Here is a 17,274-nt window from a genome sequence, read left to right on the forward strand (position 1 = left end):
ATGTCTTCCCTTATCTGTATGAATAAATTAAATGTAGAGGGTTTTTTTTTAGCCTTTTTCCCCCAATTTTATAATCATACAAACAGACAGGAAACTGGTAAAGGGGAAGTCCTATTAGAAGTAGGAGCTAAGGGGAGGACAGCCTTTAATTTTTTTCATTTTATATCCTTTGGTACTATTTGACTCTTTTCCTATATGCATATATTACTTTTATGATGATATTATTAATAATAATGAGGAAAAGGAGAAGGAAGAAAAGTCATTAGATAAGCACTTTGACCTTTGACCAATACATTTATAATGCTTATGCAGCATCACGGAAAGGAATATCCTTAAGTATCATCAGAGGCCCAGACGGAGAATAAAGGTTCCATTAGGCAACTTAATGTCCCTCTGTGTTATAGAGTAGTTCTTCAATGCATAATTTAGAGTTCCAGTAATGAGTTCTACTAACCAATTTGACTCCCTATCCTTATGTTATCTATTACACAGTGGGGCTTTGATTAAGGATTTCAATGTAATCAGAACTTTTATTCACCTGTAGTTATGCTATTTGTGTCTTCCATGGTAATCTTGGGTCCCTTTAGCCTACCATGCTGCAATCTAAAGGGTAATCTTTCAGTTATCCTTAATTGGTAGTTTCTACTTTGACTAATGGGCCTCAGAAAGGACCTGTTTCCTCACATAAACCTTAAGTGTTTTCGTGGCAAACATGAGCTGGGAGGCTGAGCCATCATTTCCAAAGGAGTATGTAGCAAAGAAATGTGACTTGAGTTTATGTATTCAGGTTGGATAATTTGGGCCAAGCTCACATGTACTTTATTTGAGGCAATATGGGGCGGACCACTCCTGGTCTAGGCTAATCTTCTATATGCCAGTTTCCTTAGGCAGATGTTTCCAAGAATACAGACCATGTTAGCCTGCCTCTGAAATTCTGCACCCATCTGAGGAATCTGCAGAGAGGACAGGTCATGGGTATTGCCAAGAGTGAATATTTCACTCAAGTTCTGCCAAGACTCTCAGGCCCATTGCTGTCCCCAGACCCTTGGCTTTCACTTGCCCTGCCAGCTTCTATAGCCCAGGGCCTTCTAGGGCCTACCACTAATTCTAAAGTGTCCTTCCATCCCACTCCTTTCTGTTTTGTTCTGTTTTCTACAGGAAGTTTCTCTTCCTCATCACTATAGGGTTTACTTCCACCTATCACTGATTGAAAAGCAGAAACAATTTGTTTATGGTATCTTCCCATCTGCATTCTCAATCAAAACAGATGCCATCTTTGAGATCTTGATCTCTATTAACTGTTTACTCATTCAACATACTTTAATTGTCCAATTACTATGTGTCAAGTACCCTTCTAAGCACTGGGGATATGTTTGTGAACAAAACACACCAAAGTCAGGCTATGATGCAGAATATATTTTACTAAGTGTGCCCTTAGAATCAAATGTCCTTAATAACATGGGGTGTTTTTTGTTCCCAAAGAAATTGTCTTTAAACAGTGCTCTTTGGTGCTCAGATTATCCAAGATCTTAAGTCAAAGTATAATAGATTGAGACAATGTAATTTTAGTCTATTACTATAGAAATTGTGGTGGTGGTGGAACATATCTTTAAAAATAATGACTGTTTCACGTTAGGTTATTTTTATTATCCGAAAGCAACGTGTTACAGTGGAAAGAGCTCTGGATTTGGCATCAAAAAACATAAGTTCAAATTCTGTGTCTGCTTTGTGGTGTGCTTTTTGGCAAGTTATGTCACCACTCTGAGCATTAGTCTACCCTCCCCACCCCAAGTAAAAAGGGGACTTTATTATCCATTGAGAGGAAGTAGAGAAATAATATATGTTTAGCAGCTTAAGCTGGCCTAGTGCAAAATAAAGGCTCAGTATATGAGTTCTCTGTCTATAGAAAGGATAAGGGATGGCCACCCTCAGCAAAACCCTTGGTCCCAACAGGAGAGCATCCAGTATCCAGATCCTGCAGCATTTTTTTTTTTTTTTTTTTTCGGGGGAATGTCTGTCCCATGCCTTGTGGGAGGAACAACTTGAAGCAGACTGTGGAGCTTACGCAGTTCCATGGCCAGAAGACTACAGGGTTAGGAGGCCTGGGGTCTGGTCACTTCACAGCTGGCTCTCCCAAAGCACTGAAGCCATTTTCTTATGAAAAAGCCATTATTTGCCCATTGTGGTGTGTTTGGAATGAAAACATGTGAGAATTTCCTGTAAATCCCTTTTATTACAAACTCCGATGTCCTCAGGAAGAAGATGGAGAAAAGTCATTTTGGAGGAACAAGAGGAGAGGTTTCCTGCTGAATTATGGTGAGGTTGACTGAGGATGCACACATGTATTTTATAGAGCTTAATTTATTTTTTACTATTATAAAAGTGAATTATATCCTCCTTGTTTCTCTAATTCAGAGGAAGAAGAACTGTTAGACACAAAGTAAAAGGCCCATTAAAGTGCTGTTGGTGACTCCCTCCTACAATCCTTATAAAGGTTTATTTAGGATGATGTAAGAAGAGAGAAGGCCTGAGACATAAATTTGGAGCTTCCTGAAATGTGCTTACAACTGGGTTCACATTAGGTCAGGATGAGATTCGATTCCCATAGGCTTCAATGGGAAGTTTATGCTGGTCAAGAAAGAAATACAAATAAGTAGATAGTAAAATGTACTTTTCATTGAAAAGAGAAGAGTGGTATATAGATTTAGTAGTATCTCAGGGCAGGGGAAATGATTTATGTTGGTCATTTCTACCCTATCAGAAAAGAGAGAGGAAGGAAAAAGAGAGAAGATAAAGCAACATTCTTACATGATGTTTTTTGTGCTAAAATTTGGGGAAATAAACCTTTAAAGTTCATCCCAATTACAGATATACTTATTTAGATATGTTGACAACACAAATATATGTCATACTATCAGGGCTTTGTGATGACAGACAATATGTCCTAAAAACACTTTCTTATTTTATACATTATCATAATGACACCTAATGTCATTGAGAGGGAAGAATACATTCCTTAAAAAACATCTTAATTTTTATATAACATTAAGAAAATTCAGTAAACAAGGCCAATAAAATTACTGGACCTATTGTGATTGGCTTATAAAGGCCTCAGTCCAAATGACTGTAGTTGCTTAAAAGGCATCCTCAGATGGGGTTAAGTAGAGTTTCCTGGCGGCAGAGTTCACTAATTAGACTTCTTCAGGAGGGAAATGATTTCAGATCAAACAAGTGGAATTTAGGGTAAAAAAAATGGAATAAAACTTCTCCCTGATAGACATGATACAAATATGCATATGTTTGGAAAATATTTGAATAGTTCTAAAACAAATTGTGGCAGTTGCTTGTCTGTAATTTATTACAGCAATGGAAGCAATAGAAACTTAAGACTTCAGTTTGATATTTTATGCATATATATATGTATGTATATTCATATATGTGTATGTATATGTGTATTTGTGTGTGTGTGGGCATGCGAAAGAGACAGAGAGAGAGAGAGAGAGAGAGAGAGAGAGAGAGAGAGAGAGAGAGAGAGAGAGAGAATATACACGTATTTGTTTACTTGTTTCTGCCCTAGGGTGTGAAGGAATAGGGGTGTTGAATAATTTCTACTGATATGAAATTTAATTGTTCTCCTCCTTTCTTCCGCTTATTGAATTTGTGAGAGAATAAAAAAAGCTTGTACTCACCAGTGTCAAGATTCTTTTCAGCTTTTAAAAGATAAGTGCCTGGATTAGTGGAAGCTTTGTCCAATCTAGCCTCAGTGAGGTTGGCTGTGCAAGTTGAGGTTTATTTAATATAGTGTGTCTCAAGGATATGGTCATAGGATGCCAGGTGGCCCACAGTGTTCTATTAAATTGTCCATAGGAAGTTTGGCAAGATAACAAGAAAAAGTAATGCTATTTGGTTCATACACGGTTTACAAGTTTGAAATGTTAGATTTTTTTTTCAAAGAAATCCTTTACGTACTTAATATTTTTATCAAAATTTTTACATGTGCTTAAAGAATTGGGTTGGTCAGTTCATATCGACTAATATCACATTCATAGGAGTGGTTTGTCTTCAGAATGGTATTTTCAATATTTAAACAATAAAATCACTTACTTGTGTAATGTTTTTGTTAAATTGTCTTTTATTCTTACCAGTGTGTACAGTTATATCCCCAATCAATAAAAATGGATGGATGACTCAGAAATACTTCACTGAAGATAAAAGTGTTATTAAAAATAAAAGATATGCTCAGATAAAATTATGATATAAATAGTAAACGAGTCTTCAGTGTAAATACAGAATGTGAATATATATGTACTGACAATTTCACACATGTAACTAAAAATTAAAAGTGCAAATGGGAACTATAGTTGTTAATATCAAAATTAAAATTTTAAGGATTAGTGAGGCTTCCATCTCCAAATATGCCTGCTATGAAACCTGAAAATATTTTATGCAGCCATCTATATTTTCACGTCATTTTTAAAAAATAATGGAACTTGTACTTACTTTTCAGAAAAAATGTGAACTAATGGATCAGGACAAAATGGAAGATTTTATCTCTAAAGTCAAAGAAGAGATGAGAATGAGAAATGCATAATTCAGTTTTTCTCTTATTTGCAAAAAGTAATACAAATCTTATTATTGCCAAAATGTTTATAAAACCAACCATAAAAATAATGGTAAGTATAATGTACAGAAAGGAAGCTGAACAAACCATTACCAAAACAAGCCATTCCTGAAATTCCTTTATCCATTAATATTGTGAATCCTTTTACAGACGTAGGCCGTTATGATAAATGCAGTCCCAATCTGACTCAAAAGCATTGTCAAAGAAGTCACTCTAGCCCCACCTTCAGGATGATCTGTTCCACCCCTTGAGTATTTTCAGATAATTGGCATACTTCTCTTCTGCTGTCACATTTTGCTTCATCATCGAGTGCCTAGTATCATATTACAGGGACCAGTTGGGTATTCTTGTTAAATTTGTTTGAATCAGCTCAGTCCTTCCTTAGAGATAACCATTATGCTAGCTGGTTTTCTTCCAAGTGAGTACAAACAGATTGTGATCAAAACTATGTAAAAATCACATGCTTCTTTTTTTAAAGTTGATTTTATTGGGATTAAATTGATCCATCTTTTCTCCATCCTGGTATATTTGATTCAAGGCAAAAACAAATTTTCTCCGTTTAGTTATGTCTACTTATATTTTAGGATATTATTTGAACTTTAATAGGCTGGTGTATTTGATTATTCATTGTGTTCTGCACCATTACATTTACTCTAATTGTTGTGAGTATGCTAATGAGTGTTCCAATTTACAGTTGCATGAAACCAGAAATGTATAATGTGACTCCATTCTTAGTATAGGAGACACTCTCAATAGAGAAAGAAATGAATAAAAATGTTTCGTTATGTTTCTGCAAAAAATTCAAACTGAAGAAGATAGTTCTGTTTAACTGATTTGTTTATGAACACTGATGCAGACTAGAAAACATGCATTGGTGTAAATGTTAATGCAAGACCCACTGTATGTACAACAAAGAACAATATTGCTAGATTCGAGCCACCGTGTGATTTGTTTGCAGAGAAGTTAGCTGCTAATAATTTGCCACCCAATCCCAATTCAGACTGGAAAAAAATAGTAAGCGTTGTCAGTATAACTAAATGACAATCAGTTAATACAGGTAGGACAAGACTTTACTTGGCCACACTGAAATCCATTAGCTTTCAAGAGACATGGTGAGTATATAAGTCTTTGAAATGAGGGTTGAGATGAAAGCATTTTCTCATAAGCTAGATAAAGACAGAGAAGGAATTTTTACAATTTCTATTGGCTTTCTCATAGTGCACTATTTTCAGAAATATTGTTAGTGTCGTTAGGTAGATAAACACATCACCCCAGGTCCAAAAGCCCACAATTTTAAAATAAAAAATTAGAACACATCAGGGTTTCTTAGGAAATGCAAATTTTGGTACTATCTCAATTTCTAAAAAATCACTTTTTCTCTAACAATTAATAATATTCTTGACTGCTTGTTTAAGTAGGAAATTGATGTTTAATTTTTGTATAACAACTTGATTGCTGAAAATTTGCCTTTCCCCCCAACTTTATAAGTGTATTTTATTTACTTTTTGTAAAATAATTTGATGACCCAAATGATGCAAGAGAAGATGAAAACAAATGAACCAGTAATACATTTTAGATCTGAATTAAACCAGCAGGAAAAAAAGAAGAGGAAGTCCAAGGTGAAATACGCAAGCTTTCAGCTTTTGAAGGTGGGTGTGACTATTGGTTCAGCACCAGAAACCCCGACAGTAACCTTTGTTGCCATCCACCATTACGTGTTCATCATAAATATGCCCATGTTCAAATTAAATTGCCAGAATTATCTGTCAGGCCAAAAATGGGCCACCATCCCTCCTGACATGTAATTGAGGGTTAGAGCTTTCTAATTTTGTTTAAAAAATATATGTAATAGTAAAAAGAGAACCAAGTGGATGAATAACAACTTACTTCTCAGGTTGTCTATCCATCATTAGGCTAGATATGAAAACTGGAAAAAGTTTGCAAACAATTTTGTTGCTTCCAACAATATGAAACTGTTAATATTCAATATAATATTTTTATGATAAATTGGGTTTCATTTATATTTAAAATTATGAGAATTTTTTTTTAACTTGTTAAAAAAATTGATAGTCCATATAAATTCTAAATAATCCTTAAATGGACTACTGATGTCAAAAATTTGACAAAACCATTCTAAAAAAATACTCAGTCACTTGAGATAAGCACAATAATTTAAGAAACAATCAGGTTCACTAATTGTACTAATTATCACAATTTAAAAATGAAAAGCCAAATATTTTGTTTTAGGTATTCATATCCATTAATTGAAGTAACATAACCTTTATGATTTAAAAAGTAAAATCAAGGAATTAAAATTGCAGATAATGGTAAATTTTTAGAGAATGAGAGGGTGTTGTTTACTGAAATAAGCTAATGTGATGAATACATAACTGCCAGAACAATGCCTTTTGTATTCAGGATACTGTTCAACCCATTCCATTCTTCACCTTGCCTTGACATCCACATATTCATTTATGCACCATTTATTCATACACAAACCATTAGTTGTGCACCGACTATGTGTCAGACACTGATTTTGGTGCTGAACACAATAGACCAATAGGCATTGGCATTGGACACAATAGACCAATGTTCTCACTCTCATGGAACTGACATTCTAAAGAGGGGAAGTAGAAAATAAACCAGCTAAATCAATTAAAAGCATAGTGTTGTGATTGTATATGTTTAATTATGTTAAATATCTCATAAGTAGTTACTAAAGTAGGAGTAAGGATACAAAGAATCAGGAGTTCCCAGGAAAACCCTTGAGAACATAACTTTTCAAATAAAGATAAAGAATAAAGGCAGCAAGCCATAGTTGTATCTCCAGAAGAAGCTTGTGAAGCAGACGGAAGAGCAGGTGCAACGTCCATGAGGTGGAAACATTTGTGATGCTTTCAAGAAACAGTGGGATGGTCAACATGGCTTGTGTATAAAAAGAAAGAAGGGTAATGAGGTCAGACAAGTAATGGGATGAGGCAGTTCATAAAAGGTCTTAGAGCTTTAGCGAAGGTTTTTCTTTATTCTGAGTGAGATGGGAAATCTTTGGATGGCTTTGAGCAGTTGTGACATAATCTGACTTAAATTTTAACTAGATCAGTAGGACTGCTGTGATTGGCGAGACCAATTACTAGCTAATCCAAGTGAGAAATGGTGATGGTTTGAATCAGGTGATGGCAGCAAGAAGAGTAAAAAGTGGTCAAAATCTGAATACCTATTTTAATAGTACATTCTTCAAGTTTTGATGATGAAATAGATGTGAGCTACAAAATAAAGAGAGCAGTCAGGTTGACACAAAAGGTTTTCACCTGAATAACTGTAATGTTGCCATTAACTGAGAAGGAAAACAAAATGCAGGTAGTGCTTAGGGTGGGGAATAACACAACTCTTTTTAAGTATTCTAAGTTTGATATCCAAGGGGAGGTGTTAAGTAGAAATTTGAAAACTAATATCTAAATTTAGGGTGGGGCAGGGAGGAGCAGGCTGCTGATGTTAATTTGGATTATTTTTCAATGGATCCTGTGTGAAGCATGAGTCTTTATGGGATCACTCAGGGAATGACTCTGGAAAGATAACAGACCAGGTCCAAGCACTGAATTTTGAACCATTACCATATTTAAGGGTTGGGGAGGAAAGGGAGAACCAGGAAAGGAGACTGAGAAAGAATCAGGAAGGTAAGAAGACAACCAGGTGAGAGTGGTATAGTAGGAAATAAATGGAGAAAACATGTCAAAGAATAGAGAGCGATCAGCTGACAAGTCAGGTAACAGTTGACTACTGGGTCCCGTTTTAGTGACACAGAAATCACCAGTGATCTTGACAAGCACAGTTTCAAAAACTACTGTGGGAAAAACTGGATTGGAGGATGCTCAAGAGAATTAGGAAGAACATATTTTGGATTAGTAAGGACCGACAAAAACACAAGGAGTTTTACTGTACAGGTGAACAAGAAAAGTGTGAATAGTTGGAGGGAGAAGTGGGCATCAAGAGAGAATTTTGTTTGTTTGCTTGTTTTGCTTTCTGGAGATGTGTAAGGTCAAAATTTTAAGGATAAGTAGCAGTGACACCAAAAAAATGTAGTAATGAAAAAATGCCAGTTGCTTGATAAACTCATAAATATCAGTAGCTTAAATCAGTAAAATGTATTTCTTATTTATATAACTGTCCAATACGAGTGTTCCTATTCAGTGGGCAGCTTTCCTGTGTTTATTGATTTGAGCAGTACCTTGAGTTTGTGGGGACCCCTTGCAAATATATGTATTTTTAATTGAGATATAGTTGACATGTAAAATTGTACTATGAGTTTAATAGTAATAATTTGGTATATGCATATATTGTGATATGCATATATTGTGAAATGTAATAATTTGATATATGCATATATTGTGAAATGATTAAAATCGCTGTAGTTAAACCATCACCACACATAGTTATAAATTTTTTTCTTATGATGAGAACATTTAAGACCTAGGATATTTTTTTAATTAAAGAAGTAACAGGATATTTTTATGTGATGCCAATGATCCAGCAAAGAGGTACATATTGAGGATCTATTTTAACAATTAGTCCTCATGTCAGTCCCAGATATTAACAATAAAGTGATATTAAATGATGAGGTGAGGATTTTGTTTAGATCAAACTCAAAATGATCTATATTACAAACAGCTGCACTGAAGTCATGTTTCAGTTGGGCTGCACAAAACTTGCCATGTCAAAGTGTCACGTAAACCCAGCTCCTTCATGTACTTTTCCCTTTTTGCCTTTCCAAACCCTGACAATTTCATAGGAATATATTCCTTTTAAAATGCTTTCTTTTCTTGGAGTTTTTATATTTTGAAGTATAAATCTAACTTTAGAATGAAAAGCTTGTTTCTCTTTAAGTAATTTCAACTACTAACAAGGTACGAGTATGTTGTAGAAATATTTTAGAAGACAAGGAGACCCTTCTTTTTGACATGATCCTGAAATCATACCAGGATGTAAGCTGACACTGAGAATGATGGTTCTGTTAGAGTGTTGCATAAGATTGGATCAAGGAGGATGGTTATCTTAGGCTAGATTAATAAGAGGAAGAACCTGAGACAGATTCCTGTGTATGTTATTTACAGAGGACATGTTCTCAGGAGAAACCTGTAAGGGAATGAGGGAAGCAGGACTGAACAGGGGAAGAAGCCAGGCAAAGATGTGGGCTTAACTGGAGACTGACTTCAGTCTGATCCCATAGGCAGCTGAGCTGCCTGTACTTCACCAAAGTTATTTCTCATTGAAATGAGGTTTTTTGGGCTTTTGTACCACTTGTTAGCCAGTCATCGTCTGTAAGCTGCCCTCAGTGCTGCAAGGGTGGGACTGGGCCATCAAGAGTAGTCACTTCCCAGGCAAGGCAGCTCTTGTTCTGCCCAGGCCAGTTTTCAGGAGAAGGGGGCATCGGGGAGCTCTCAGCAGCAGCCGGAGATGGGTGTGCAACCCAGGAAAGAGGACCTGGGTAGGGCAGCAACAATATCTCTTACAGTGATGTAGGTACTTGCCATGCCAACACTTTCACATTCTTCCTAGGAAGGATTGTTGTCATGCGGGGTGTCAGATGGGTTCTCTGGTCCCGCTCCCCACATAAGAATGCAGGATAGGGTGAGGCCAAAAAGGAACACTCACGAAGCCATGAATAGGGGAGTCATACCACTATATTTTCGCTGGCTACTGGGTTGGAGACACAGGAAGCAGGAGCCACACTATCCGCAACCGGCCATACACTTGTCTCTGCCAAACCAACCTCACTTGCTAACTGCAATCCACCTCTCTGCAATCTGCAATCCACACTTAGCCCTTGCCAGCCACCATCTTCTTGCTAGCCCCCATTTGCTGCTAGTGTAGGCACAGCAGTTATATTAGTGGCCAGTGGCTCACTGGTTACAGCTGACGGCCAACTAGCCATAGCTGATGGCCATCCAATCACAGTTGATGGCCATTTACTACCGGAGCCAGCACCTTTCCACATGAGGCCAAGAGCCTGGAAACTGCACTCCTGGCTCTGTCCCCACACTCCACCCCTACAGGGTCTCGCCTCACAATCTACATGACAAGCGTCTTCTGCGAGGGGCCCTGTGCGAGGATCCTGGAGGTGAATGCAATATCCTGGACACAGCCAGGCCCTCTGGGCACAGCCAGGGTTTCTCAGGGCACCACCAGTCTTTCTGGGCACAGCCAGACTTCCTGGGCTTCTTAGGGTACCACCAGTCTCCCCGGGTACAGTCAGGGCCTCTCAGGGCACTGCCACTCTCTCTGGGCACAGCCCAACTTGCTCTCTATACCCAGAGTTTTTCAGGGTACCGCCAGTCTTTCTGGGTGCAGTGAAACTACTTGGGCACAGCCAGGGTTTCTCAGGGTACCACCAGCCTTTCTGGGTGCAGCCACGGTTCTCAGGGCACAGCCAGGGTTTCTCAGGGCACTGCCACCCTCTCTCTGGGCACAGCCAGGGCCTCTCAGGGCACTTGCCATTCTCTCTGGACACAGCCAGACTTCCTGGGCACAGCCAGGGTTGTCAGGGCACCACGAGTCTTTCTGGGCACAGCCAGACTTCCTGGGCTTCTTAGGGTACCACCAGTCTCCCCGGACACAGCCAGGCTTTCTCACACATTCTCCACGGCAGCTGGTTGAGACAGAAAAGCAAACATCCGCCAGTTCCACTACATGGTGGTATGTTCCCAAGCAAACAGTCAAGTGGTCCATTAAATTAGGGATAGAAGGCAATTCCCCATAGTCCATAGTCATTCACCAAGGCTGTCCTGGCAGTAAGGGATGACCGTGACCTCACCCTCATCTCCCACGGAGGACTCAGAAAGCCTTTCCTCCTGGGACTACAAGTCCTGCATCTGGGCTGCCTCAGCAAGAACTTCCCAGCCACAGGGCTGCAACGACCTTCACTTTCTCTGGCCTGTGCTGGTTGGGGAACCATCCACGTATTTCCACCCCTCCACGGGGATGCAGCTCTCTGGCAGCTGCTCCTCCTGGTCTTCCTGAGACTGAGTGTTCATATGGACAAACTGCTCCACCGCCCTTTGGGGAGCTTTGGCCGGCACCGTACCCTGCTCGCTGCGCCATTTGTCATGTGGGGCGGCCTGTGGGGTCTCTGCTCCCGCTCCCCACATAAGAATGCAGGATAGGGTGAGGCCAAAAAGGAACACCCATGGAGCCATAGATAGAGGAGTCATACCACTATATTCTCACTGATGCCACTACAGTCTCAATGGAGGCTGGAGTCACACGACCTGCAACCTGCTGTCCACTACTCGGCAATCCACAACCACACTCCACCATGCTAACTGCAATCCGCTCTTGCTAGCTGAGCCACCATCTTCTTGCCAGCCCCCATTTGCTGCTAGCGTAGCCATGGCAGTTATATTTGTGGCCAATGGCTCACTGGTTACGGCTGACGGCCAACTAGCCACAGCTGATGGCCATTCAATCACAGTTGATGGCCATTTACTACCTGAGCCAGCACCTTTCCACGTGAGCCGAGAGCCTGGAAACTGTGCTCCTGGCTCTGTCCCCGCAATTGCGCATGTTCAAAGTCAGCATGGATGTTGTTGATAGCAACTAGAGCACGAACAAAAGGAAGTGAAGCATTCCAAAAACTTGATTTGCCCGAAAAGTTAGTATAGTGACTCCTGCTTAATTTTCCCAGGATCATCTTATCGCTAGTGCCCAGACAAGTCTGTCAGGACCAATATTCATCTCCGCTGTCCTGACTGGGGTGGGTGCCTGCAGGAAATCCATAGAGCTGAGTTCAGAAATGTCCTCTCTGCTATCTGCTCTAAGGAGAGTTCCAGTCTATTGTGCATCATTGATCATGGTCTTTAGGTGATATTCACAGTAAATGACAACGACTCTGCGCTTGACACAACTAAATTCCATGTGCCTTTTTGTGCATGTCAGATAAAGCATTTAGTTTGTTGGTGGCTGACAATAATCACTATAACTATATCCATGAGATATTCATATAAGCTGATTTGATGCTCTGGATTTATTCCTTAAACTTGTCTATAAATTTTGGCACATGTGCATAACCACACATTTTCTTTTTTTTCAAATGCAAGAAATCATTGTTGCAGGGCAATTTTAAGAGTTGGGGTGGGAGCCACTTAGATATCAAACTTGTGTTCAGATTTTTGTCCTGCTACTTTGTAGCTCAATTTGTGCAAGTCTTTTAACTTCATTAAGATTCATTTTCCTTATCTTTAAAATGGGGATAAAACCAATCCACACCCCCTCCCCCAATAATTTTAATGAGGCCTCAATGTGAAAAGGCAGACCTGGCACCTTGTACGTCGTCTGGCTCCTTAAATCTCTGCTCTTCTTTTTCCTTCCGTCCTTCTCTCCTGTGAAAAGATGGGTTTGTGTGTTTTCTTTTTTCCACTTATCCTTCAAAGGATTTCATTTGTGCTAAAGTCTGGTGCCAGCCTATTGTCCTGCGGTGTCCGCAGTCTGTTTTCACCAACTCACACAGTCCTCACCACCTCACCATCCTCACAAAAGGGAAAAAAAAAATTCCACCCATGTGTAATAGGTTACAGAGAAATAGAACATTTCCTGAGTCTTCCAAAAAGAAAATGCAGCGATGTCCACATTTTCTTCCTATTCACCCACCAGAGATTTGTTCCAGACCACTCCCTCCATGGCTGTTCTTCAAAGTCCCCTCTTACCATGGCCAGCAAGCAGCTCTCCGCCAAAAGCCCCCCCCCCCAGAGTCTCTGTGTGGCCTATTATACTCCTTCTTGTGAGGTTTTTGCTAACACTGCAAACACATTAAAGTGAGTCTTTCCAACAAATGTAATTCTCTAGAGAGAAGTCTAATTAACCCATCCCCCCCTTATTATAGTAAGAAAGAAGGCAAGTGGAGGGGAGGATACATTTAATACAAAACAGCTTCCTTTTTTGCTTGGTAGGAAAACTATTTCTACCAGAAATTTGTAATCTGGAGCTCCTCTTGCTTTAGGGCCTAAATAATTGTGTAAACTTCGCTTGTTTCACTTGAAACCTGGTTGTCATTTCCTGTCAGGAGGAAAACAAGAGAAGCTCTTGACTACACATTCATCCCCTGATCACCTGTCAGTCTCACAGGAACAAGCATTTTGCAATTTGTCCCTGCCCAGGCACTTCATCTTCAAACAGAAACTGCATCTTAATTATAGCCTTTAATGGGCTGTTTCACTCCAGGATCAATATGTCTGACAAAAACCAAGCTCCGCTAAAAGCTCATTAATTCACATCCGACTAATTCAGGATATGTGATGACTTTGGCAGGGACCAAGCTGAAGTGCACCACTTGTATCGCTGCTTACAAAGGTTTAGCTTGGCCCGTTAATTGGGAAAAACGGAATTGCCAGGAAAGAATTTACAAGAGCACCTATTTGTATGGAGATAACAGGCTGATTGTAGCTTCCACTAGGCAACTGCAGTTACCGCTTTTGTCTTTAACACTCTGGGCTTGAAAACTGCAAAGTGCACTGCCTCAAACAATGTCTATAGACCCAGTGATTTTACTCCTTGTGGTTGATGTCTTCAGTAAATTGCACCACATCCCTCATTCCACCTCTGATTTCAGCCACAGCTGCTGTAGACTTTTCCATGTGGATTCAAACTCATTTCTGCCGGCAGCATCTAATCTCCAGCATGAATATGTGTCTCTTTGCCCTTTTGCTCAGTAGGTTTCTGAATCAACAGGAAGGGCCGGCCAGAAGTATAGGGGGTAACGCTCTACCAACAGGAGCTGGTGGATATATTGATGGATTCTTTGGGAGGCATTCTGTACACTTCTCAAAAGTTTTGGCAGAAGTGAGACTCTGTAGCCAACAGCTGTGACCTTGGTCATGTGCACTTGTATTGGCTTTTCCTGCTTTGCTCTTCTTGCTTCATAGTGTCACTTCCCAAATAAAATACTTGCCCCACTCTGCTTTTGGGGGTACCCAAACTAAGGCACCCTCTCCTTCAAAAGTATGTACGTATTGTAAATACTTGCTCATTTCTTAATCAACTCATTCCTTGGCAGACGCGTTTCTTTCTTGTGCTTCCTAGGTTTAGGACTGTCCTTTGGCAACACTGTCGAATGGGCCATGTCTCTCTTCTTTCTCCTTTTCTGCACTCACAGAACTTACCCCATTCTCCTGGGTGTCCTTTTCTTGGGTTCTCATAGTCTCCTCTGCAGCCTCATATCCAGTTCTGATCTGTCCCTGGTGCCAGTCCTCTGCCTCCTTTTTTCCCCCATTATCAGTATAAATCACCCCCCCACACATACACTTTATCTTCCACCTGTTCTGTTTCTTAGTAACACAACCTCTACGAACTAAAGTTGTGGGCAGATCCATGTCAAAAGAGCTCATGTGTTTTCATAGCACTCTAAGAAGTTAAAAAGTATGTGTTTTAACCAGGATTCTCTAAACAACTGTGGCCTTTCTATTGGCACTTAAGCTATCCCAAACGTGAGCAGAAGTAGACATGCCAAATCATCCTTCCTTCTTGAAGTTTAGTTGTCTCAGCTTTTGGAATCTCACCATCACCTTGTTCTCCTCTGAGCTCTATGTGTCTTCCTTCTTCATCTTTTTGGTCTTCTTCTCTTCTTCCCATCATTTAACTCCTTGTTACTTATAGTGTGACTGTGAACCAGTAACATCTGTTATACCAGGAAGTCTTCTATAAATGTAGAATCCTGGGTCCCTACAGCATAGCTTCTAAATCACAGAATCTGTATTTTTCGAAAACTCTTGGGGGATTCACATACACATTAAAGTTTGATAAATATTGCAACTGGTGGTGGTTTCCTAGGTTTCCAGACCCTTTGGTCTTCCTCACTTTCCAAACTCTCCCAGGAAACATCTCTGCCTCATAGCACCAGCTACTCTTCATGAACTGATGACTATAACTATCTATTTCCAACTCAAATCTCTACTCCAAGCTCATGCTCATTTGTGCAACTATTCAAGTGCTCACTGGACAGCTACATCTGTATATCTCACAGGTGAGTCCAACTCAAGATATGGAAGTGTGGTGACTCCTGTGAGGCTTGTCTGGATATTGATATCAATTGGGACTCATTTAAAACTAGTCCATCTGGTTACTTCTTACGGTTTTTAAAAAAAAAAAAAAGTATCATTTCTTGAATTTGGAGTCTAGGAATATTTTATTCTAAAAAATTAATTAATTTTTTAGCTCTCAGTGTCACCAGAACAAAAACAAACAAACAAACAAAAATTATCTAGTGGTGGATACGATGGTACTCCTCCAGATTCCCTTTTCAGGATCAATACAGCTACCGATACAGCTATCAATAATCAATATTTCTCGGCTAGGGATATCTGGGGATATACTGGAAATTGTCATAAGTTGAAGGAAACTTGTTTTATGAAGGGGTGGCCTGAGGCCAATACAGGCTAATATTGGGAGATAGAGATCTAGTTCCCTTTTCTCAATTTGGAAGGACTCTGAAGGACTCATTCTATCATGTTTCCCTGAAAATAAGACCGGGTCTTATATTAATTTTTGCTCCAAAAGACACAGTAGGATGTATTTTCAGAGGATATCTTATTTTTTCATGTACAACAATCTACATTTATTCAAATACAGTCATGTCATGTTCTCCTGGAACATCGTCATAATGTACTAAATGAGCCTGTCTGGCTGATGATCTTAACTGGGTCTTATATTCGGGGTAGGTCTTATTTTCGGGGAAACATGGCAGTTTCAGCACTCTTCCAGGATCAGCTGGGGCCTCAGCTGCAACCACACTGTGGATCAAACGCTACCTCTACCGAGTATTATCGCCCTCACTTCCCCACAGGTCTTTCTCCTGCGAGCACTTCCCAATACAACTTCTGCATGAAATACTCCATCCCAGAGCCCATTTCCAGGGAATCCAACCAAAGACACTGTGTGTCCTCCACTACTCCCTGTCTTACTGAATGCACCAACATTCCTCCTGCTGCCTGTACTAGATAACTAGGAGTTATTTTTGACTCTCCCCTTCCTGTTTCAGGCCATATACTAGGATGTCAATGTTGCATTGATCCTTCCTTTCCATCCTTTTTGACTATTTCCCTAGTTGAAGCTTTTGTCTATCTGTTATCTGGATAACTACAACACGCTCATAACTTATTTCCTCACTGCAACCATAATGACATTTCTAGAATTAAAAAAATAAGTTTATAATGCTTCAAAAATCTTCCATTTCTTCACCAAAAAATCCAAACTTCTTAAGATGCCATATAATACCTATTTAGTTCAGCTAGTACAAGGCTTCCATCTCTCAAAGAAATCATTTCATTGTGTTGCCACAGGTTATCAGATTCTCTCCATAAAAGTTGCCTCTTTGATGCCAAGGATGTGTTTTTGTATCTCAGTATCCCTACAGTCTTATTCAAAGTGTAGCATTTAGTAGGAAGTTGAATGAAAGTTTCCAGCAGACATCTACTCAATTCCCCTCTGTGGGTTATTCCTCTCATCTAATCCATTATAAATTCAAGAAATGAAATCATTTAATCGTTAGCTTATGTATCTAACCTGTCACCTACCTTTACTTCTTAAAAACAATCATTTAAACTTGAGGGTGTGATGATCCATTAGGAATTTGCTGGGGTGACTGGGTAGCCAGGATTTATAGCACTAGA

Source organism: Rhinolophus sinicus, linkage group LG13 (genome assembly GCF_036562045.2).
Source record: "Rhinolophus sinicus isolate RSC01 linkage group LG13, ASM3656204v1, whole genome shotgun sequence".
Taxonomy (NCBI): domain Eukaryota; kingdom Metazoa; phylum Chordata; class Mammalia; order Chiroptera; family Rhinolophidae; genus Rhinolophus; species Rhinolophus sinicus.